Source organism: Agelaius phoeniceus, chromosome 16, assembly GCF_051311805.1.
Source record: "Agelaius phoeniceus isolate bAgePho1 chromosome 16, bAgePho1.hap1, whole genome shotgun sequence".
Taxonomy (NCBI): Eukaryota; Metazoa; Chordata; class Aves; order Passeriformes; family Icteridae; genus Agelaius; species Agelaius phoeniceus.
This window is the reverse complement of record NC_135280.1, coordinates 1,672,366-1,696,616: the sequence shown is the minus strand read 5'-3', so window position 1 is coordinate 1,696,616 and position 24,251 is coordinate 1,672,366. Positions and strand designations below refer to the sequence as shown.

Below are 24,251 nucleotides of genomic sequence, written 5' to 3'. Positions count from 1 at the left end.
GGCATCCCTGCCCCACATCCCCGCATCCCTGCCCCGCATCCCTGCCCCGCATCCCTGCCCCGCATCCCTGCTCCATATCCCTGCTCCATATCCCTGCCCCACATCCCTGCTCCACATCCCTGCCCCGCATCCCTGCCCCGCATCCCTGCCCCACATCCCCGCATCCCTGCCCCACATCCCTGCCCCACATCCCGAGCCTGCCAAGGCGCCGCGGTGCCCGTGCCAGCTCCGGCAGAAAGGGCCGAGGCAGCCGCACACAAAGAGGCGTTTATAGCCCGGCCGGGCACCTGACACGGGGAGGAGGGAGGGCTGAGACGTGCTTAGCCCCGCTAATCCCCAGTTTGAGTTTAATTTTTTATTTTTTTTTTTTTTTAATCAAAAGCACAGCAACAGCTGGGGCTGAGGCTTTCCAGGAGATGAACTCATGAACAACTGTTCAAAATAACTTTATTCGTGCTGCTATTAGATCAGGCCACTGGGGAGCCACCAATTATTTGTGATTACTCCAGGCAGATAAGGCTGGGGCAGAGCCGAGCGCCGCCAGGGACCGAGGGCACCTCGGGCTTTGGGCACCTTGGCCGGGCAGGGCCAGCAGCCAGGGGAGCCCCAGCAGCCAGGGGAGCCCCCAGGGGGAAGCAGAGCAGGTTTGGGCACCGTGGACGTGCAGGAGGAACTCCTGCTCCAGGCAGGGATGTCCGCAGGAGATCTGAGACATTTCTGCCCCAAAACCAATTAACAGCCGTTGTGCAGCTAATTAGCCCGTCCACTTTTGGGCTGCCCATCTTGTTCACAAGCCCCGGGGCTGGCACAGCATCGGGAGAGGTTTGGGTCAGGGAAGATGAGAGGTTTGAACAGGACCAATCCCTTCCTGGCAATTCCCGGGCTCCTGGAGCAGCATTCCAGGTCCTGTGCCCCCATGGTCCAGGCAGGGCAGTTCCCAATCCTTTCTCCCATCCCACAGATCAGCCTCAAACCCCTCAGGCCAGCTCTGGACCTTTCTCCTTCCCAGCATGGCATCCACGGAGAGCTGGGTGTGAGCTCTGCTGCCCAGCAGGAAAAGCTCCAAGGGAGCCCAAGGAGGAGCTGAGCTGGGGGAGCTGCCCTGGCCAGCAGACAGAGCCCATGAGCTCACAGCTCCTCTCCACTCCTGTGATTCAACAGTTCTGAGCCCTGGGGGATTTTTAAAAATAACCTGGATGAAGCAGGGAGCAGGCCTGCCTTGGCTGGGAGGTCGGGCTAACAGCACTTTTCCATGGGGCTGTTCCATGATTAACCGAGACAAGAAAAGAAAAGAGAGGAGGAAATTGATAAACACAACGGGAATTCCAGCCAGGATTTGCCTCAGTCAGGTTATTAGAATCCTGACATCATGTCTTGAAAAGAAGACTGGAAATAAATCTCTGCGAGATAAGATCAGCCTGGGGGAGTGGAGACGCACCAGGGTGACCCAGCCACGGGGGGGTCCCCAAAAAATTGTTTTTCCCACTTCTCCTGGGTCTCAAAGCAGCAGCAGGAGCCTGTGGAACCTCCCACCTTGTTCCTGTGCTCCTGCTCACCTGGGAAAAGCCGCTCCCAAGGCAGCCCCGGGTGGGGGGAGCTCATTTCCTGCCCGGTGATTCCACCAGAACTAAAGCTGGGAAATTTGGGATGGGCTCCAGCAGGCTGGGGGCTGCTGATGGATCAGGGCCTTCCCACACCCTGAACTCTCCCTGGGCTCTGGATCCAGACCTGGAGCTCTCCCAGAGGGGCAGCTGGGATGGGATGGGATAATGGGATGGGATGGGATGGGATCTTTGGGATGGGATCTTTGGGATCCACAGCAGGAATTTTCCTGCCTCTCCTGCACCCCTGGCTGGTCCTGGGGCAGGTGTGGAGCAGGAGTGAGGTCACCCAGGAACCTGAGGTCACCCAGGAATGTGAGCCCAGACCCCTCCCCAGCCTCACCAGGGCACTGGGAATTTGGGAGTTGCTGTTTCAGGGAGGCAAAGGAAATATTTTCCCCTTTTCTTTCCCCAAAGGTTCCTACTCGTGGTTGGTTTCAGTCTGGAATTAGCTCCAGCCACCGGAGCTGCTGTACCTGGGAGTCCTCAAGGCTTTAACCCTTCCCTCTCCAAGCAGAGATGATGGATCCCCAAATCCTGCCCAGTCTTGGGCTCTGGGCTGAACTCCAGGTGAGGAATTTCTGTTCTGTCTCCACATCCCCACAGCTGCACCCTGGAAATCAGAGCTGCTCCCAGCCCAGCTCCCTGCCCTGGGAAGGATCAGCTGCAGGGGCAGAATTCCCTTTTTCCCTCATTTCTTTTCTTTAACAAGTGAATTTTTACCTGTGAGCACTCGCTCCATGACTTTTCCTTAGGCAGCTCCTGTGCCTTCCTCCCCTCCCAGTGCTCCAGAGCAAAATCCCACAGAAAATCCCTCCTGGAAAGAGGAACCCAGAGGCAAACACCCTCCAGAGGTCTGACCCTCTCCAGCCCAGGAAATTCCTTGGCTACTTTTGGAGCTGGCCCGAGGCTGAGCAGGTTGGAAGACGTTAAAAATCCCATTTATTGCAATATTCAGGGAGAAAAGGTTTGGGTATTGCACCCACAGCATCTCCCAGCAGCCTGAGAAGGTTTTATTTTTAAATATATGATACTGTGGTATTAAATACCTGATATTAGGAAGTATTTGTTGAAATAACTATTATTGTTGTCGTTACTATTAATATCATCATTATTATTATTTTTATAAATTTTATTTTTAATTTTTATTTTTAAAAATACTGGGGTTTTTTCTGGCCCAGTCTCTCATTCCAGAGGTCGGGATGCAGGGCTGAGATCTCGGGATATCTTTCCGAATCCTCCCTGTCCCGATCTGCAGGCGACAGTGCCCTCTAGTGCCCCCCACCCCTGCACAGGAACCTCTCGAATCCCCACATTTTTGGGTTTCTGGCTGTGATTCCAGCCCAGTTCATCATTCAGGCAGTGCCTGGGGGTGTTGGGGCAGTCAAGGTTATCCCTGCAGGGAATTTCCATCTTCCTGTTCCTGAGGGGGATTTTTCCCACTTTTATTCTATTTTATTCCTTGAATATATATATATATGAAAAATATAAATATGTATATTATATACATTATATATATATAATATATATTATATATATATGTGTATATATATAATATACAATATATATAAATATATATAATATACATTATATAATGTATATTATATATTCTATCTATATATCTCTATTAATAAATATATTATTTATTATTATTCCTTGAGGATGAGGATCCTACAGAGCCATGGAGCAAATCCTGAGTGCCTTCTCCAGCTCAGGGGCCATCAGGAGCTCCTCACCTGCCCTCAGTCCCTCCAAGCTCAGAATTCCTTGGACTCTGGCCTGGTGAGCATCCCTGGATGACACCCCAATTTTAATAGCACTTAATGAATTAACCCTAATTAATTGCAGCTCCCACTGGCACTGCCTGCCTGCCTTGCCTGGGGATGAGAATCCCAGAATCTTTTAGGGTGGAAAAGAACTCCAAGGTCATCAAGTGCCCGATGCCCACCTTGTCCCCGGCCCAGAGCTCTCAGAGCCACCTCCAGGAATTCCTGGGCACCTCCAGGGATGGGCTCTCCACAGCTCCCTGGGCAGCCCCTTCCAGTGCCTGAGCACCTTTCCATGGGGAAATTCCTGCTGAAGGGATGGGGCAGCTCTGCCAGCACCCAGAGCACCCCAATCCTCACAACACCCTCAGCCAAACTCCTCCATCCTCGGCTCAGGGAAAGGCTCCCCATGAAAACCCTCTGGAACTGGGGCTGGACATTCCTGGCATGTGCAGGAGGGAGCTGGGAAAGGGCTCAGCCTGGAGAAAAGGGGGATCAGGAGGAATTTCTGACTTTGCACAACTCCTGCCAGGAGGGGACAGGGACAGGAGGAGAGGGCACGGCCTCAGGCTGGGCCAGGGGAGCTCAGGGTGGATATTTGGGAGAATTTCCCCATGGAAAGGGCGCTCAGGCATTGGAAGTGCCCAGGGAAGTTTGGAGTCCCCACCCTGGAGGTGTCCCAGGAATTCCTGGAGGTGGCACTCAGTGCTCTGGGCTGGGGATCAGGCCCAGCTTGGAGTTCTTTCCCAACCTCAGCGATTCTGGGATGGAAAACTCCTTTTCCCAGAGCATCCCTGCAGTCCCCAGCTGGGAATGGCAGAGGTGGGAGCTCCAGCAGGGCCCTGGGTGCAGCTCCTGAACTCCCATCGGTGCTCCCACGTGCACACCTGTGTTCCTTGGCTCTGCCACGGAAATCTGCTCCTCCAGGGCTTCTCACTGAGCAAAAAATCAATGAGGGAGGGTGAAAGTGGAGTTTTGTGTCTGAGCTCTGGGGAAGTGCAGCCGTTTTGAGCCGTTCAGCTGGGGAGGATGGGGGGGAATTTTTCTGGTGAAACACAAAAATTTCACTTTCCCGTTTGGAGAATCCGTCAGCGCACGGAGCAATGCCTGGAGTAACAACCTGATCCCTGTGGATGCAGAATAAAAGGGAAACACCTCAGGATTTGTGTCCAGTGAAAAACAACGTGTCCATGATGGAAAACCTTGTGGGGTTTGATGCTAATTTTCGTGGTCACCTTGGCTGCGCTTGAGGAAGTGGCCGGCGCTGCCAAGAGCGAATTTCCCTGATGATGGATGAGGAACCAGAGAAGAAAATAAATAAATATCAGCAACACCTTTTCTTTTTCCTGCTTTTCTGGCAGATTGGTGTCATCCAAGGTCACACATTTGGGCGCTGGAAGTGCAGCCAGAGCTCGGTGCTTTCAAATCATGTTGGAGTCAGAGCAGCTTCTTTAAGGGCTGGGTTTAAAAAAGAAAGATTAAAAAGTAGAGACTCCCCAAAAAAAAAAAATTCAGCTCTGAGGGCAACCAGTGTCACTCCTGCCTCTCCAAGCTGCTGCTAATTCCTGGGGAAAAAAAGGGAAAAATCAGGAAATTCTGCTGTAAAACTATAGGAGTTTTATTTGTGTGAAATCTCAGTCATTCTACAGGTTTGGAGACGACCGGGAAAGATTTCAGGATTGGGGGATTGTTTGGTTTGGTTTGGTTCTGGTATTTGCTTTTGGAGTTTTTTTGTTTCTTATTTATAATTCTTTTCTTTCTTATTTTTTATTTCTTATTTTTTATTTTTTGTTTCTATCTCCCTCTCCAAAAAGGAAGGAAGGAGATGTGTGAGGTGACAGCAATGCCACAACCCCAGAGGGAGGAGGACAGAGCTGGTGTGAGGTGAGGGAGGGATGGAACAAACAGAATTTATGGCAGCCTTTGGAAAAATGATAAATGGAAGCTGTAATTTTTATTGGGAAAGGGGAGCAGAGCACGGGTGAGGGAGCAGAATAATCAAAAAAGCATAAATTAGAAATGGGGTTTGACAGGAGCACACAAAGCTTTTGGCTCGTGGATAGGGGGAGTTTCTCCTGGAGTAAGGCCCAGGGAAATGCACGGGAATTACCTGCAGGAAGCTTTTCTGGGAAGTCACTTTGGGGTGAAATCCTCATTCTGTCCTGGTTCCATGGGGATTCCCAGTGCTCCCAAACATATCCTGCAGACAGGCTGGGCAGGGCTTGTGTCTGGGGTTGGAAATGGGGGTGTGTGTTCTACTTCCATCTGTTAGAGGGGGGGCAGTTATCATCTCCTGTTCATTGGGCAGCTCTCTTAACTCTTCCACAGCCAATCCTCCCCCCAGGAGACACCTTCTGTTCATGGGCCATTATTAATTCTCTTAACAGATAATTAACATTAACAGAAGATGATTATTAATAATCTTCTGTCCATGGCCAGGGAGTGTCCCTGCAGGGCTGATCCAATCCCACCATCCCATGGGGAGATGCTCCGCCCAGGGGAGGAGCCAAGCATTCCTACCTGGGTACAATCTGAGGGTTGGAGCACCACAGCAGCCTTTGCCCAGTGCATTGCCAGAGGAGCAGCTTCTGCTGCCCTGCATTGCCAGAGGGAGCCCAGGCCCATCTGCAGCAGCCCTGGAGCTGCAGAGGAAAACTCCCCCCTTGTGCAGGATCCCTGCTCCAGCAGAGCCACAGCTGGCACTGCAGGAGGGCTGAGCCCCCATGGGATGGGGCTGTGCCACCCCCTGACACACAGGGGACAGGGACTGCTCTCACTCTGGCAGTGGGTTTTTTGGGTTTTTTTTGGTTTGTACTATTGCATTTGCATTTTTAATTTTCCTAGTAAAAAACTGTTATTCCTATTCCCATATCTTTGCCTGAGAGCCCCTTAATTTCAAAATGATAATAATTTGGTGGGATGGGGTTTGCATTCCCATTTCACAGAAGGCTCCTGCCTTCCTTAGCAGGCACCTGGCTTTTCAAACCAAGACAGCTTGGAGCAGCCTGGGGGAGTGGAAGGGGCAGGAATGAGAGGAGCTCCAGGCTCCCTCCCATCCCACACCATTCCCTGCTCTGAGGATGAGCATTCCCAGGGGATTTCATGGCTCTCTACGGGCAGGGAGTGACTCCAGGTGTGCAGGAGCAGCCAGGACAGGAATGCCCTGAGCATCTCTGCAAGACATCAGCCACAACAGGAATGCCCTGAGCATCTCTCCAGGACATCAGCCACAACAGGAATGCCCTGAGCATCTCTGCAGGACATCAGCCACAACAGGAATGCCCTGAGCATCTCCCCAGGACATCAGTCAGGAACAGGAATGCCCTGAGCATCTCTGCAGGACATCAGTCAGGAATGGGAATGCCCTGAGCATCTCCCCAGGACATCAGTCAGGAACAGGAATGCCCTGAGCATCTCTGCAGGACATCAGTCAGGAATGGGAATGCCCTGAGCATCTCTGCAGGACATCAGCCACACAGGAATGCCCTGAGCATCTCCCCAGGGCATCAGTCACAACAGGAATGCCCTGAGCATCTCCCCAGGGCATCAGCCACACAGGAATGCCCTGAGCATCTCTCCAGGGCATCAGCCAGGACAGGAATGCCCTGAGCATCTCCCCAGGGCATCAGCCACAACAGGAATGCCCTGAGCATCTCTGCAGGACATCAGCCACAACAGGAATGCCCTGAGCATCTCCCCAGGACATCAGTCAGGAACAGGAATGCCCTGAGCATCTCTGCAGGACATCAGTCAGGAACAGGAATGCCCTGAGCATCTCCCCAGGGCATCAGCCACAACAGGAATGCCCTGAGCATCTCTGCAGGACATCAGCCACAACAGGAATGCCCTGAGCATCTCTCCAGGACATGTCCCACCCCACTTCTCACCCCCAGGCTGACCAAGCCTTGCCCTGAGCACATTTTCCCCTACACCTGTGGGGTTTTTTAGCTTTGAATCCATCTGCAAATCCCTTTTGATGGCAGGAACGAGGCAGCTTTCCCTGGGAATTGTCCTGTGGATTAGTTCAGCAAAGTGCCTGAGCTCCCTGAGCCGGAGCAGCCTCGGGATCTCGGCGGGGCAGAGCCGTGGAAGGCAGGGATGGAGCAGATGTTGAGTGCAGGCAGAACACCGGGAGCCTGGGAGGATAAATCTGAAAAATTAACACGTGGGAGGCCGCAAAAAGGAGCAATGTGTTTTGGTAATCAGCGGGAAGGGCCGAGCCCTCCTCCCGCAGCTCCCGAACCTCGGGCACCGAGCAGATGTCACTCAGCCCCTGATTAACACGTTACCGAATTTCTGCCGGCGTTTCATAAAAGTTTTACGTAACATGCAGGTAATTGCTTCCAAATGGCAGGGGAACAATGTGGCCCTCTGTGCATGGCATTGTTTGAGATCAGGTGAAAACTCCTCCCGTTGCCTCCACATCAGGGGAAATCCCCCAGCCAAGACCCCGCAGCTGCTTTTGCAGCCGCTGCAGAGACAAAGGAACGCCCTGGGAAGAGCAGAGCCTTCAGCACGGGAAATATTAATTCAGAATTAATATTTGCTCCCTGGATTTGTTCAGATATCCACGTGAAGGGAGCTTGCAAAAAAAAAAAAAAGGGGAGATGCTGTTCCAAGAGCATAGAGCAGCAGGCAGAGGGGGAATGGATTTAAATTGTCAAAGGGCAGGGATGGATGGGATATTGGGATACAGGAATTCCTCCCTGGGAGGAATTGGCACAGATTCCCAGAGGAGCTGGAGCTGCTCCTGGATCCCTGGAAGTGTCCAAGGCCAGGCTGGGCAGAGCTTGGAGCAGCCTGGGATGTGGAAGGTGTCATGGGGTGTGGGTGGGACACAGATGAGCTTTGGGGTCTGGTCCCTTATGGAGATATTGAAGCAATATCAGGATGCTCCAATGGCTCTTTCCTGTCCAGCTCCAGTGCTCTCCATCCCACCAGGACAAATCCTCTCCAGATCAAAGCCCCCCAGCCCAGAGCAGTGAGGGAAGGTCTGGACAGGAGCCAGCCTAGGAAAAATGGAGCAAAGTCTGGAGAAAGCTCATGGAATGCTGATGCCTTGATTCTTAATTTTTTTTTTTTTTGCCTTCTCTTCCTGCAAAAATCTGTTTGAGGTGTGTGGGTATCACCTGTGCATGGAATGGGATTGGGATTTGAGGATTTGGGACACAGGAACAGCCTGGCAGGAGCTGTGTGAGCATCACCTGTGCATGGGATGGGATTTGAGGATTTGAGGATTTGGGACACAGGAAAGCCTGGCAGGAGCTGTGTGAGCATCACCTGTGCATGGGATGGGATTGGGATTTGAGGATTTGGGACACAGGAACTGCCTGGCAGGAGCTGTGTGAGCATCACCTGTGCATGGGATGGGATTGGGATTTGAGGATTTGGGACACAGGAACAGCCTGGCAGGAGGGCTTTGCCTCCCTCCACATCTCTGTGCTGAAAAGCAGCACCTGCTGAGATGCAACCCTGTGGCTCCTTGCCCCTTCTCCAAGGCAAACACAGACAGTTCCACTCCCACTCCCAAGAAATCCCAGCATTTCCCTGGGTTCTATGTGTGCTTTGTTTCATCCAGTGCTGCAGAGCTTGGATGCCTTTTCCATCTCACATTGAGCTTTGGATGCTGCCCCTTTTCCTCTCCTGCCTCCATAAAGAATAACAGTGGCCCTTGCTGTGTTTTCCCTGGATCTGCTGGAAGCCAAAGGGAAGCTGAGGAGGAGGAGGAGGAGGGCAGGAGGATCCTTTTCCCCAGCAAAGCTGCAGGCCAGGCTCTTTGGCCTCTTCAAGCCTTCATGGTGAGCAGCAAATTGTGCTATAAAAATTCTCCTCCTGAGTTTTGTTTTGCTAAGGATCGAGGCCCAGCTTGGAAATGTGGGATTTGAATGTCCTAGTTTTTAACTGGACAGCCAATCTAAGAGAAAAGGGCTGAAATCCAGTAGGTTCTGCCTCTCCCTGAGAACAGAAGGAAAATCAGGACCCCATGTTCAGACCAAGAGAGAAGAAAGGCTGGGGAGACACCTCAGCATTCCCTTTTTCACCCCTTTCTCCCTTCTTTCCCCTTCCAGCCTGGCTCTGTGGACAACATCCAGGGAAATGTGTGTTTGGGGCTCCCTGAGACGCCTCAAAAATCCCCAGAGGTTGGAATGACATAGATCTTCCCATTTTAGTGATTTCCACCCTAACTATAAATAAGGTGCTAAGCTGAAATTTCTTTCAGAAAGGAATTTCTTCATCTTTCAGCCTCTGGGCTCTGGTTCCCAATGCTCCAGCTTGGATTATCTCCTAAAAAGGAAGCCTCAAACCACACCCTCCTTTCCCTGTTGGATCCCTGGTGCTTTCCAATGACCTTGGGAATGCTGGGGCAGTGGAAGTGTCCTGCCCATGGCAGGAGTGGAACAGGGGGATTTTTAAGGTCCCTTCCAACCCAAACCATGCCAGGATTCTATGCTGGGCAATATTTTACCTTTGCACCTTGAGTTGAGGGGGGTTTTCCCAGGGGTTTTAAGGGATTTGAAATCTGTGCCTGAGATTCGTGCTTGGTGCTGCTCTCTGAGCTGAGAGCTTTGAGCTGGGGTTATCCAGAGCAGCTTTCCTGGGTTCTGAGGCACCTGGGAGGCAGTTCCCAGCAATATCCTTCCCAGCTGGCCCCCCATGGCCAGGCACACTCCATCCTCTCTGATTTCCTTCAGCCTCTCTCAGTCCCAGGCTGCCAAGCTGCCCCAAAGCAGGGCCAAAACTGCTCTGACTTGGGTTTTCTCAGTGGCAAAGTTGGAGCTGCAAATCCAGGCTGGAGGATTTGGGATGGGCAGGGCTGGGAACAGCATCCTCTGGGCCACAGGAGCATCTTCAGCTGCACAGAGCATGGAGACAAATGAACTGGAGGAAGCGTTTCCTCTGCCGAGGGCTCTCACCCGCCAGCTCCCTGCTCCAGCGGGGGTCAAGAGTTGAGAAATGAAGAAGAAAGGAAAAAGGATAGAAAGATCCATCTTCCCTCATGAAATCCCCAGAGCAGGGGGCATTTGGAAGTCATTTTTCACCGGGCTGAGAGCTGTTTCTGGCCCTTTAGCAGACATTATTTTCTCCTCAAACCTCATAGATTTGGCCGGTGGGAAGTGTTTCCCCCCATCCTCGGGGTGTTGGAAGAGCAGCGTTACCCTGGGTGCAGGGCTGAACTTCCACACTCTGGTTTGTGTTTTGGGCTAGGAAGGAGCCAAATTCCCCCTGCAAATCGCTCTGTTCCTCAAAATTCCAAGATTTTAAAGGCATTGGGGCTCAGATGCAAACAGGAATGAGCGGTTTGGATTTGCTGGGAGGGCTCTGATAAAACCCATGCAAGGAGAGGCAGGAGAGGTTCAGCCTGGCTAAAGGAAATCTAAATAAAATTCCTTTCTGGAAGGAAGTCAAGAAAATTATTTTCTTTCTGTGTTTCTGTCTCTCTTCTTCTGGCTTATAAAAACACCTTGGCTGGGATATTCCACCAGCTCTGCCTTTTATGAAAAACCCCTGCTCAGGCTGTGCAGATCTCACGCTGTTCCATGAAAGTAAAATTTTATGACCAGAAGCTGAAATTAGGAAGGAACTTTTTTTTTGCTGTTGTTTGTTGTCGTTGTCATGGCATGGATTTTGTTGGTAGCCAGGAGAGTTTGTTTATTTCTGCTTTTTCTCCAGCACAGCCAGGTCTGAGCTCTCCAGGGTTTTTCGGGATGCTGCTCCAAACAGGTGCTGATGGTGGGAAGCTGAGCAAGGGCTGGTGATGCCTTCCCTGGAGCAGGAAGGGCTCTGTGGCTCTCTGAGGACAGATGTGTGGGAGAGCAGGCACCCCACTGCAGGGGACACAGGTGAGGGCCTGGAGCAGCCTCAGGGGGTGACAAAGTGACTGTGACAGAGTGGGAGTTATTGCCTCCTCCCCTTTGGAGAGCCAGAGCCTGTGGATCACAGCTTGCTCTGAGCTCCCATCCAACACCAGCTGCTTCTTGGCTGGTGACTGCCAGCAGGCTTCTTCTGCCATTTCTCACTTAAAATGGAGCACTTCTGGTTTTCCATTAATTCCTCCTCTTCTGCTTAAAAAAAAAAAAAAAAAAAAACAATGGAAAGGAGGAAAAAAACCCATTCTAAGAGGTCACTTGGTCCTTCTTTTTTGGGTGAGCTCCAGTGACCCTGAGGGGCTGTGACATCTGAAGGGGTTAAGGGAGAGTTGCTCAGGGTTGGATGAAAGGCAGAGCTGTTCATTCTAGTGTTGGTTCCTCCTGATTTCCATCTCCAGGATCCATCCCTGCATCCCTGGAACAATTCAGAGCCCCCTGGTTTGGTGGGAACAGCGACCTGGGACCATCCACCCACCCATGTGACTCCAGGCTCCTCTCCCTGCCCAGAGCTGCACCCCAAGGGGTTCCAGGGCATGGATCTGCTCTCCCTGCTCCAGGGACACCCCAGTTGGGATGGGGGATGCAGGCCAAGCCCCGAGCCCTTCGTTTCCTCCCAGCCCAAATGTCTGTGCAGCCCCGGCAGATTTACGGGGCAGCCGTGAGTACTTCACCAGCTCTTTGTGAATAATGCAGCCAGAAAAGGGGGCAGCCTTTCTTTCCAGGGTCTCTCCAGGCCAGGATAATCCCAGGAGGGATTTGGCTGCCCCCAACAGAGGGTTTTGTGGTGGGCAGTGCTTTACAGCCCCTTTGTTGGAGCAGGGCTGTTCCCCCAGCATCAAACAGAGGCTCTGGGATGGGGTCTCCATAAATCTCTCCCCTCTAATCCTTCCCTTCCCTCCCTTTGCAAACTGGGGGAAGCTGGAAGGGCAGACTGGACAGAGGTTTAACCCTTTGTGCTTTGGGGGGATCTCCTTGGGAGCAGAAGGTGAAGCAGGTTTGGGTTGTGCTCAGCAATGAAATCCCAGAGGCAGATCAAGGAGCTCCTCTGGATGTTTGCTAATTCCAGCACTGGACATCAGGAATAAATCTGGCTGCATCACAGTCTGCTTGAGCCAGAACTGCAGAGCTCTGAGGGTGATGTTGGTGTTTGCACCAACACCTTTGTCCAGGCTGGGTTTTGTTAGGTTGGACTGAGCTGCAGTTCCTTGGTCGTGCAGGGATTTTTATGCTCCCACTGGAGGTCAGGAGCAGGTTCCAGGCCCAGCAGTGATCACCTGAGGGTCACAGCTTGAGCACACCTTGTGTGTCAGGGCATTCCCACCCTCCTGGCCCTGCTCCCATCAATATTCCCAGTCTGGGATATCTCCCTGCCAGGAGAGCACCAGAGGGGCAGCAAATTCATCTCTTCCTTCCCCCATCTCCATCTTTGAGGCACCGGGAGCTGAACTTTGTGTCCGTGTGGCCATAAAAGAGAGGGGTTTTTTTTCAAGGCAGCTTTCCAGCAGCGATGAAAGGTCCTGCAGCGGGCAGAGGCTGCTCTGGGAATGGAACAAATTGTGGGTTTATGGCTCCCGTGTGTGGGGGATGCTGTAAATCTCCCAACTTTTAACGCATCTGTTCTTTCCCGAGCAGGCTACCAACGGCTCAAGGAGGAGAGGGAGAAATATCCGACATTTCCTGACACGGGCTGCCCTCGGGAGCTCCTCAGGAAGGTTTTTAAAGGAATATTTATGGATGATCCTGGTGAATCAGGCCCTAAAAGGTACCGAGAAAGGGCTGGTGTTCATTAACATTTGGGAACTGTGCATTGAGGATTTCCCTGTGGAGGGGCAAAAGAAATGGAGTGAAAGTGAAGGAGCTCTCGAGTTAATCCCGTTCTTTTTTCAGGTTATTGTTGTCGCTAAAAATCAGAACCTTATTTTTGATTAAGGGGGAAAAAATACTGAAAGTCCATTTTTGATGTGATTTTCCTCAGAAGTTTCTTTCCAGAATTCCATACTGAGAAAAATAACAGAACTTTGAGAGTTGTGAAATCCCTCAGAGGTTACTCAGTATTAATTACTCTGGGTTTAGGAATAGGAAAATTAGCCCAGGATGGGCTGGTGGAAGAGCAAAGACTCCCTGGGAGAAGCAGCTGGGTCACTCCTCTCTGTCAGGGGCGATGTGCAAAATTCCAGGAACAACCAGGAAGTCAAATATAAAATTCATAAAAATAATTTCTTCCTTCTCCTCACAAGCTTTGGAGCTGTGGTACTTCAGGTGTTCCTACCTGGGGGCAATGGCAGCCAGAAGGACCTTGTTGAACATTTTCATCCATGAAAAAATGCTTGGATTTGGCTCTGCTCAGCTCTGGGTGCTATTGGAAACGAGGCAGGAGGTGAAGAGCTCAGCCCAGGCAGAGCAAACCTGTCCCCAAGCCCTGAGATCAGGGCCTTGGAGAGGCACCAGGCAAGAACACGAGGATTTTCTGCCCTGGGATTGGAACTGGGGTCCTAGAAAGGCACTGGACAGGAACATGAGGATTTTCTGCCCTGAGATTGAGATTGGGGTCCCAAAGAGGCACCAGGCAAGAACATGAGGATTTTCTGCTCTGGGATTGGAATTGGGGTCCCAGAGAGGCACTGGACAGGAACATGAGGATTTTCTGCCCTGAGATTGAGATCCCAAAGAGGCACCAGGCAAGAACATGAGGATTTTCTGCCCTGGGATTGGGGTCCCAGAGAGGCACTGGACAGGAGCACAAGGATTTTGTGCCCGCTGAGCTGAGCTGCAGCTGCTCTGCTCCATCCTCAGGGGAGGGAGACAAGGAGGGGTGCAGAGGCAGGATGGCCCCAGCAGCAGGACAGGGACAGGCTGGTGTCCAGCTGATCCTTGCACAACAGCCTCTGGAGCGTGCTGGGAGCCGTGCCCAGCCCTCCTCGCTCACTTCTAACCCAATGCTGCCTTCTTACCACAGCCATGGAAAAGGAGGGGTTTTTTAGCTTCTCAGTGACCTCATGAATGCAAGACACTGCCAATTCTCCATCCATCTTGGCATTTAAAACATCAACACCTCCCTCCCAAATGGAAAGGGAGTCAAAGGTCCTGTGCTTCCCTGTGCCCTTTGCTCTCGCTCTGTCCTCAGCTGAGGATTGGCCTTTAGGGAAGCCCCCTCTGCTCCACTAAACTGGATTTGCAACTGTGGCCTTGTGATCCTGCACCCAGAGCTGCAGTGGGACTGGGAGCAGCTCTGAGGGAGGCCCTGGGGATCCTTGGATTTGTCACTCCAGCTCAGGAGCTGCTGTGGGACAGCTGGGTTTGGTCCATGGCTGTGCACCCCCAGCCCCTCAGAGTGGGTGCTCCAACTCTTCTCTCCCATGTGTTTCCAACATCTCTGCTCAAAAGAAAGCTCCATCTCTCCCTCATGTCTCCTTTTTGCTGAGGCTCTGCTTGGAACTTGCACAAACCCTCCCCAGAAATAACCCTGGCGCCTCTCCCAGCCGTGGGCGTCAGGACTCCAGCGCGGGAAGGGGACGGCTGAGATCTCACTCCTTTTTGTGGCACCTTTTGGTCACCTCTGGCACCTCACTGGTACCAGATTTACAAGGTTCCCCCTTTCCAGCTTTTGCCTCCTCTCTGGCTCACCTCTGTCCCTCAGAGGTCTCTGGAAGCACAAAGGGTTTTCTTGGCACGGCCGCCTGCGGAACGTGGCACCCACAAAGCTGTAAAAGTGGCCGATAAATCCAGGGAGTTTTCCTCCCTTTGCTGCTTCCTTTGGGATGCCATGAAGGTGCAGCAGAGAGGATGAGGCTGGGATCTTGTTCTGTTTGTTCCCCAGCCTGTGGGTAATTTTTCTTCTGGCCTGAGAAGAGTTTTGAGAATTTTTTTACAAAGGGAAAGGGAGGGATAATGACCAAGGGTGCTCGTGGGCTCTTCCTGGGGTCCTTGCTCTGGGAAGCAGCCCTTAGGTCAGGGGTGGATAATCAAAACTGGGGCCAAAACCAAGGGCCTGGTGCCCAGTTGGTACAAATTGGCCAAATCCTTAAGATTTTAATGAGTTTCACCCACGGTCACCTGTGTAACTCCCTCACATGCTCCTGGGAGAGGCATTGTAAGGAGAAGGGGAAGTTATTCCTCTTGGAGAGCTCTTCACCTTCTTTGTGCAGAAGGGAAGTCAAATCCTGGCTGATCCAGGCAGGTTGGAGGAACTTTGAGACAAGGCTTTGGCTTGGCTCTGTGATGGTGTGGAATATCTTCCTATTAAAGTACATAAATCACAGCAAAATGTCCCAAAATGGTGGGAATGAGCCTTGAGAGCAGCCTGTGCTGTGGGGAAGCAGCAGCAGGAGAGGTTCAGGAGGGCTGGAAAGGCAGCCCTGGCCATGCTCTGAGTTCAATCCCCTGTCCTGGGGGTCTGCACAAGCCCAGGACCCACCTGCAGGGCCCAAGGGGTGACCAGAGCTCCTGGGCTGGGGACAGCCCTGCCAGGGACATCCTTGAGGTAAGTGCTCAGTGGGACCCTGCCCCAGTCTGAGCCATGGGACCCCCATGGCTGTGATGAATTGTGTCAATCCAGCTGCAATCCTGCTTTTCTCCCTCCCCTGGGCAAGGCTGCTGATTCCCTGGGCTGAGGTGGGAAGCAGGAACCCTTCCCAGCCCTGGCCATTCTCTGGATGAATTTAAGATGCTGTCAAGTGTGAGGTTTGGGGGTGGGAGATGCTGTCTAAAACTTGTTTGGAGGCCTGGCTGGATAAATCCCCGTGGAATTGAATTTAACTGAGCTGACACCAGTATGAATCACAGCAGCATTCCCAGCTCTTGGACGCTTCCTACCAACTGCCTGCAGGGCTCTTGCTTTTTCAAGGGGAGCCTAAAAGCATCTCAAAAACTATTAAAGTCCTAAAATAATAGTGGGGTTTTTTTTAAAAAAAATTCACTGAGGAAAAAACAACATCTGCTATAAAAATCTGCTGGCCAGGGGCAGCGGGAGCAAATCCCACTTCTCAGGGTTTGGCTGGTGGAGGCTGGAAGTGCCTCAGCCCCGTGATCCCAGCACATCCCAAAGCTGTGCCTCATCTGTCTGCAGGATTAGATGGACACAGAGAGGCTGGAGAAGTGGGGATAAAAGAAAGGACAGAGGGAATTTGATGGAAAGAGGAAGGAAATGAAAGAAAGGCTTCCAGGAAAGGGAAGGAGACAACGCTGTATTTATAAATACTGGGTTGAAGTGAAGGCTCTGGGACACGGTCAGGCTGCTGCACAATGAAATCCATGAGGTAGCTGTCTGTTCCTGGGATTTAACTGAAGAGTGACATCTCTTCACGGGCAGGAAAGTGGTCAGGACTAAGCATGAAACATGTAAGATGGCAGAATTCAAAAGGATAAACATTATTTGATACCTTATTTATAGGGCACCACAGGGGAAAGGTAAAGGTTTCAGAAAATAAAGAAGCACTTTAATTTTATCTGGAGATTTTCCAACAATAAAATCTAATCCATCATTCTCCGTGTGTGACTGCTCTTAATGAAAATTTAGAGGCTGTGAGTGAAATTTAGAATTCCCAGGGGATGCTATTAGGAAGATGTCTAGCAGCTATGCAAAACCTGTTAGATCAGAGCCCTGCCAGAGGCTGGCCAGGGCTGCAGTGTGAAAAGGACACCTCGGATTTCGGGGAGCCGAGGCCCCACCAGCCTCTCCCAGTGGGATTCCTTGCATGGATGCTCATCCCAGGGCTGCCCCCAGGATCAGGGACACCAAGATCCAGCCACAGCAGCTGTGTTGATCCCAAAAGGGAGGGATTTGGGCCTTTTGTGTTTGTTTTTCACCCAAAACACCTCACGGTGCTGAGCGTTGTGGATTTCTCTCATGCGCTCCCCAGGTTTTTTTAACTGATCCCAGTTAAGAGCCCTCGAAAGAAGCAGAGAGAAAATCTATTTAATCAGAGATCCTGGAGTGGTTTGGGGTAGAAGGGAATTGTAAAGCTCATCCAGTTCCAATCCCAACACCCTTCACAATCCCAGGCTGCTCCAAGCCCTGTCCAGCCTGGCCTTGGGCACCTCCAGGGATCCAGGGGCAGCCCCAGCTGCTCTGGGAATCTGTGCCAGGGCCTGCCCTCCCTCACAGGTGGAATTCCCGAATTCCTGAATCCCAATATCCCACCTCAACCTACCCAAGGCTGCTCCAAAGCACATCCAACCTGGCTTTGGACTCCTCAGCCCATCTTGGAGCTGCTCAGGGCCACAGAGTGCCTCTCATCCCTGCTCATTCCCAATCCTCTGCACTTTATTTTTAATTAAAGCAGATCACCAGACTGTTTCCAATAGTTTTTAATGGACAAAAAGGGGCTTTGATTATAAAGACAATAATGTTCAATTATTGAAGGACCTGCATGTACATCATGAATCAGTTTAATACCAAAGTCACTGCCAATTATTCAACTGATTCAAAATGAGACTCCATCAGAAAATGTTAAATCACAAGATAAATCTGTCCTGGGCAAGGCTTTAGTAATCAAAATTCTCTCAAAGCAGAAAAAGCTTTTCTAAAAGCAGGGGGAAGAAAAAAGGTTACAGGTTAAGCCAGACATTAAATAGTAATGCCAGATGTTAAACAGTTGACTGAAATTATTGGCAGCTATCAAATGCAAGATATTGCTGGGTGCAGAGCTCTGCCACCAAGTTTGTAATCTGGGCAATGGGCTTAAATATTCCTGTCATTTTCTGCCTATGGATAAGAGGCAATTTGGATTCTAGAATAATAACCTCCTAATTCTCAGCAGATGAGCATCAGCCTCCTGCAACATCAAAAACCAACCCAAGTTGAATGTGGAACCTTCAATAAGAGATGGTTTTAAACTCTGTAATTCTGTTGGATCTGTGGAATTAAGCACAAGGCGCTGCTGGGACCCCTGTGCCTGCAGACAGCAGTGGGCACCTTGAGAATTCCTAAAATGCAGAATGAAACACCTCAAAAAAGGGTTTACAGATCTCATGTCAATCTTTTCTACCCCAAAATTTGCTTTATTTCAGTTTTTCCATGAATTTCTGTGCTGCAGAATTCCAGTAGCCCAGGATCACTCAGAGCAGGTACTGCTGTCCATCTGGGGTCCCAATTCCTTGGGTGGCTCTGCCTTTCCCCTCTCCATCCTATCCCATCCCATCCCATCCCATCCCATCCCATCCCATCCCATCCCATCCCATCCCCACTGTCCAGCAGGGTTTGGGGGCCTGCACTGGCACTGATTTATTGTGCAGCACATGGGGTGTGGGATCCTTTAGAACTCCAGCCAGGTGTCCTGCACCAAGCCCTGCTGTGGCATCAGCCACTGCTGCCATCCGTGGGGGAAAAATGGGACCTGGCCCCTCCAGCTGGGGCCAGGACTGGGGAGTGCCCCATGCCCAGGAGGATCCATCAGGGACCTTTTCCAGCAGGACACTGAGCACCTCCTGTCCTGCAGGATGAGATCTGCTCTCTCTCCATGCTCAGCTTGGGGTATGTCAGAAATAACTTCTGTAGGGACAGGGCAAGGGAGAAACTGAAAGAGAGGCAGTTTAGGTGGGGAATTGGGAAGGAATTCCTCCCTGGGAGAGTGGGAGGCCCTGAGAACCTGTGGCTGTCCCTGGATCCCTGGAAGTGTCTAAGGTTTGGAGCCCCCTGGGACAGTGGAAGCTGTTGGGGGTGCAACGGGATGGTTTTTAAAGCTCTTTCCAACCCAAACCCTTCTGTAATTCCGAATTTCTATGAATGGAGCTCTCCACAGGCACAAGCACAGCCCCAGCCGGTCCCACTCACTGCACCCTATAATAAATTGTCCCCCATGCCTGGGCTGAGACTGAAGCAACAAAATTCAGCTGCTCAGACTAGCCAAACCCCACATTTGCTTTAATTTTGACTCTTTTCTCCCTCTTTTTCTCCCTCCTTCCTTGCTGGGTTTGCTCCTGCCTCAGCAGCAGCGGGAACATCCCAGCTCCAGGGCTGGAGGATGGGCGAGGAAAGGGTCAGGACACATCCCCCGACTGCGAGCTGAAGAAAAATGTTGGCAGAGCAAAGCTTGCCACAGGAAGAAAAGGTTGTCCTGGCTGTTCATATTCCTCCACATGGGGTGAGTAAAACTGTCGGTCAGACTGAAGCGTCTGATGCACAGAGGGGAATAAAAACTCATTAAAGGGCCAAAAGGAAACCCTATTAAAATATCAAATATAAACCGGAGAGGACTTGATCACCCAAGTGCTGGAGGAGTGTCAGGGCTTGAATGAATCCGACTTTTTTCCCCCTGAAAGCAGAGGAAATGCGTTTTGTGGAAAGCCAGGTGGGATGAGGGGCAGGTAGGGTGTCAAAGAGCACTGATAATATTTCAGGGCCTCGCTCGGAGCCGGGAATACGAAGGGGATTTATCCGGTTTTCGGCGGGGAGGAGAGTGCTGGCAGATTTTTGAAGGAATTCCAAGGAGGTTCAGACTCATCTGGTTCTTAAATCGAGAGCTCTTGGCCGCCGCTGTGCCGGGGCAGGAGCATCTCCAGTGCTCACTGCCGGGACTCTGCCTGGCTCGGGGAGCAGCACCGGTGCCTCTGTGTGATTCTCCTGCCCTGGCCTGCCTCTTGTCCACAAAAAAAGAGCATTTCATGTGTTCTGAACTCCCCAGAGAACCATCCTTCTCCCAGCATCTCACTCCTGCTTTATGTGGTCTTGAGAGAGGAAAGGAGTTACAGGGGGAGAGAGCAGAGCAAAACGTTTTCTTTCAAGCACTGAAATCTGTGTTACTCCTGTCGGTGCTGGAAGGGATGGAGCCTGGTGTCCAATGGATTTGTGCCTCAGGGCTGAGGGACTTTTAAATGAAACTGAAGTGGGGCTCTGTCAGGCTTTACCCCTTCCTACACACCAGGAAAACCACGTAGGGGGAAAAAATCAGGATTTATTCCTCACTCAGAGCAGCTCTTGCCTGGTCAGCACTCAGAGTCCTCTTTTTGGGGGTTTTCTCCTGTGTGGACCTCTGGTATCTCATAGGTGTGAAAGCTTTTCCATGGTTTGGGAATGTTTGTCCCATTTCTTCCTGATTTGAAGTTTTTTGGTTGTGATTAAACTCAGAGAAGGAATGAATGAAGGGTTTTTCTCTTTTGCACATCTGTTAAATGTGTTACCTTTGGGATTTGGAACCGTTGTCCAGTTGGTTGGCACCAGAATTCAGGAACGACACTGGGATGAGGTTGTGAGGGGAACATCACTGGGCCATCACCACAGAAATTTCATTCCCTCACAAAATCAGGGTTCAGGTAACAGCTTGTTTGTAATTTAGGTGGAACAGATCCCTCCTGCAGGCCCTGAGCTTCACCCCTGTTCCTCACTCTGCTCCCATTTCCCTCCTGCACAGTGAGGCACATTCTTATCCCAAGCCCTGCTCCTGAATCCGGGATTTTTTTGGACACCTGAGCTGGTTTCCTCCCATCTCAGCAATAGCAGGGCACAAACAGGGCCATCATTCCCTCACAAACACATTAGAATCACCTAAATCCTGGTTCCTTCTGAAACCTGAGCTGGTCCCACACAGCAAAGCACTGAGGGGCTCCCCAAAGGTGAAAAGGGGGGATGTACCCTCACAGCCCCTCAGAGAAAGCTTGAAAACCCCACAACTCTTTCCCAAAAACTCAGTTCTAAGAATCTCTTTTCCATTTCCAGCTCTGGACGTCATTTTTGGGGGCAAACACGCCCAAGAGGCGTGACAGGAGTCAGCTGGGGTGGGCTCAGCTGCTGGATTAGCACTTGCCCAGGTGGGATTGGAGGTTTTCATCCTCAGAGCCTTTTCCAGTCCACTGATCTATCCCAAACCTTTCACCAGGTACAAAGTGTGCAGCAGAATGAAGTAGCAGTGAATGTAAATGGGACGTGGAAAGGTTTTTGAACAGATGTTTTAATGGTCTGTTTGCTGTTGTGGTCAGAGAGAAATTCCCTTTGCCTTGAGGAGCTGGAGGGTAGAATCCCACTCCTCTGGCCCTCAGCTGCTCATTCCCAGGGAGCTGCAGTCTCCAGGTGATGTCCCAACAGCTGCAGAGTCTGTTGGAAGCAGGGATGTGGGAATCACCTGTCAAATATATAAATCTGGTTGCATTTCTAGCTGTGTTTTGAGATGTTTCTGGCACAGGTTCCAGAGAAGCTGTGGCTGCCCTGGATCCCTGGAAGTGCCCAAGGCCAGGCTGGACAGGGCTTGGAGCAACCTGGGATAGGGGAAGGTGTTGGGATTGGAACGGGATGAGCTCTAAGGTCCCTTCCAGGATCCTCTGATTCCATGATGTCAGCCCCAGACCTCGAGCCTGGCTGGATCTGGGCACAAAACCCACCAGGGCAGAGCAGCCCGAGCTCAGGCGATGTGAAATTCAATATTTTACACCCACACCACTAAAAATAAGCCGCCGCCGCCAACTCTTCATCTGGAAAGAGGAACCACCGATGTCACTGGGTCTTGGACAAGGCACAGCACTCAAGTCCTGACCATATTTAGCCATAAGATCATCTCCCAGGACTTCACAAAATCATGGAATCACAGGATGGTTTGGGTTGGAAGGGACCTTAAAACTCATCCAGTCCCAGCCCCCTGCCATGGGCAGAGAATCAGGAATTTCTGCATGAGAGCAGAGTTTTAGAGAAAAGCCTTCTGGCCAAGGGCCAGTTCTGCTGTTGTTATTTCTCCCTGCTATCTCCATACTTCATTTCATCCCCCAAATTGCTGTGTTGAGTTACTCAAGGTTGCTAAAACCGTGTAGTGCTAAGGAGGCAGCAAGAGGGAGGAAATTATGTCTCTAGAAAATGCCCCACACAGCCGAAATCAAGCCACCTCTTTAGGTGTCGGATTTAGATTTTGTCATTGTAAGCACAGAAACTTGAAACATTTTGCCCAAATGTGTTGAAAGCCACGAAGACATTAAAGATTATTCATGGAATAAATATTCATTTGCAGGAAGAGGGATTTTTTTTTTTATGCATGAATATTTCAGGCAGGGTGTGCAGTTGCTTGAAGGAAAAGGTGATCATATTCTGAGTGCTGCTAATATTAAGGATATCAGGAATTAAAGGTATCAGGACACTTCATTTTTAAGATGAAACCATGGAATAGAATTCCTGAATAGTTTGGGCTGGAAGGGATATTAAAAACCATCCAGTTTCAACCCCCTGCCATGGACAGGTTCTACTTAAGTTAAAATCCTTCCTACATTTTCTTTAACTGATTCTTATTAGTAAAAAATCCCCTCAGAATCGGTCCTCAAACTTTCCCTCCCAGGTGCTGTAACACCATCACTCTGCTGAACAACTTTAACCACAAACACATTGCACTTGTAGTCCTGAAGACCAGAAAATATCTTTATTTTATTCACAGGTCCCGTCGGCTTTTTCCCTGCGAAAACTCGATTCCTCGTGCCAGCAGCACATTAAGACATCGCGGCTTCAGCTCTCCCTGGTTCAGAATTCCCTTTTTTTTTTGAGGTCGAGTCCTGGCTGAGCCTGTGTGGAGCTCTGGTACCACCTAGTGTTACTGGGGGAAGCCTCAGCTGCTGGATGCGGCTTTTTCTCGCTGATGTCGCGACAGAAGGTGGCGATTGCGATGAGGAGACGCAGCGACAGCATCTCCTCCTCCTCCAGCAGCGAGCAGGTCCAGCAGGGCTGCGAGGGGAACGACTCAGAATCACAGAATCCGAGAATATCCTGAACTGGAAGGGACCCCACAGCGATCATCCAGTCCTGCAGAGAACCATCCCCAAAAATCACATTTCCCTGGCGAGGAACCCTCAGTGGGTCCCCTCCCTCCTGCTGGGTGCTCCTGCTCTAGCTGGAGTAAGGGACAGCTGAATTATTGTGATTATCTGAATAATTGCAATTATAGTGGAATTCTGGGATGGTTTGGGTTGGGAAGCACCTTCAAGACCATCTCATGAATTACTGTGATTGTCATGGAATTGTTGTGATTATCATGGAATTCTGGAATGGTTTGGAGGAGCCTTCAAACCCATCCCATCCCAGTCCCCTGAACAGACCAAGCTCCCTCAGCTGCTCCTCCCATGGCTTCACCTCATGGCGCCACCTTTGTCTCGCTCTTTTGGATGCTCTCCCACAGCTTAATATCTTGTATTTTGGTAACCAAAACTGCTCAAAATATTCGAGGTGGGGCCAAGCCCAGTGCAGAGTGTGGTGTTGTGATCTTCACTAATGAAAAATGTAACTAATTATCTGTAAGAACCAATCAGGTCCTGGCAGAATGGGTGTTGGGGGGGTCGTCTCAGTAATGAGATGAGCAATTGGTCTAAATGTGGCAACTAAATGTGAAAAAATAAATTGGTCACTGGTGGAAAGGGTGTGGGGGATCTAAGTAATTGCGGGAGAAATGGGTGTTAATGTTTTTAGTAATGACTGAATTTGAAAGAACCAATGAAGGAATGCCTGTGGGGATTTAAGAAACTCAAACCGTTTGAACTTCAGGAAAAACGTGCAGGCGGAATGGATCTGTGAGTATGAACTTCATCCAGGGTCAGTTTAAATCGAATATTAATGTTCATACAACTGTGATGGGGGAGGATACACGTTAAATGGGGAATATGTAGTATTGGGACTGTACCTCCCTACTGCCTCGGCCAAGGGTGAAGAGAGCAGGGAAACGTGGTGAGAAAATGAGGATTAAAGGAAGCTGTGCCTTCCAAAAACTCCAGAGACACCCCACAGAGGTACGGGGCAATGTTCTCTCTCCGTTACCCGAATAAAGTTGATTTTTGGATCAACTCGGTGGACACTGCCTTGTCCCAGCGGCACTTCCCGCACAGCTCGGCGGGGTGCGCAGGGTCCGCCATGGCGGCCACGGTGACACAGGGGACAGCCCCTGCAGGGCGCTGCGCGAATGCAGATTTCGCGGAGAATAAAGCGTTTATTTAACGTTTTTACCGAAAAAATACTTTATTTAACGCTTGGCAGCCCGTGCCCTCAGCCAACATGGCGGCGGCCCGCAGCCCTCAGGCGGCGCGGTGAGGGCGGAAGGGCGGGCGGGGCCCGGCCCGGAAGC

At 51.0% G+C, this 24,251-nt stretch overlaps 2 long non-coding RNA genes across 5 annotated transcripts; both read left to right on the top strand.

Moving 5' to 3' along the window:
- Window positions 1–191: 191 nt before the first annotated feature.
- Window positions 192–6,708, top strand: LOC143695359 (uncharacterized). Its single transcript, XR_013184483.1, has 4 exons — window positions 192–1,349; window positions 2,019–2,171; window positions 3,263–3,383; window positions 5,182–6,708. It is a non-coding gene; the product is annotated as an uncharacterized LOC143695359 (long non-coding RNA).
- A 300-nt stretch (window positions 6,709–7,008) lies between these two features.
- LOC143695358 (uncharacterized) lies at window positions 7,009–23,969 on the top strand. 4 transcript variants are annotated; one of them, XR_013184480.1, is made up of 3 exons: window positions 7,009–9,165; window positions 11,039–18,300; window positions 19,165–23,969. It is a non-coding gene; the product is annotated as an uncharacterized LOC143695358 (long non-coding RNA). The 4 variants fall into 4 exon arrangements; XR_013184482.1 differs by lacking the exon at window positions 7,009–9,165 and having other exon boundaries at window positions 10,062–12,997; window positions 18,244–18,300; XR_013184479.1 differs by lacking the exon at window positions 7,009–9,165 and having other exon boundaries at window positions 10,062–18,300; window positions 19,165–19,316; window positions 22,581–23,969.
- Window positions 23,970–24,251: the final 282 nt, after the last annotated feature.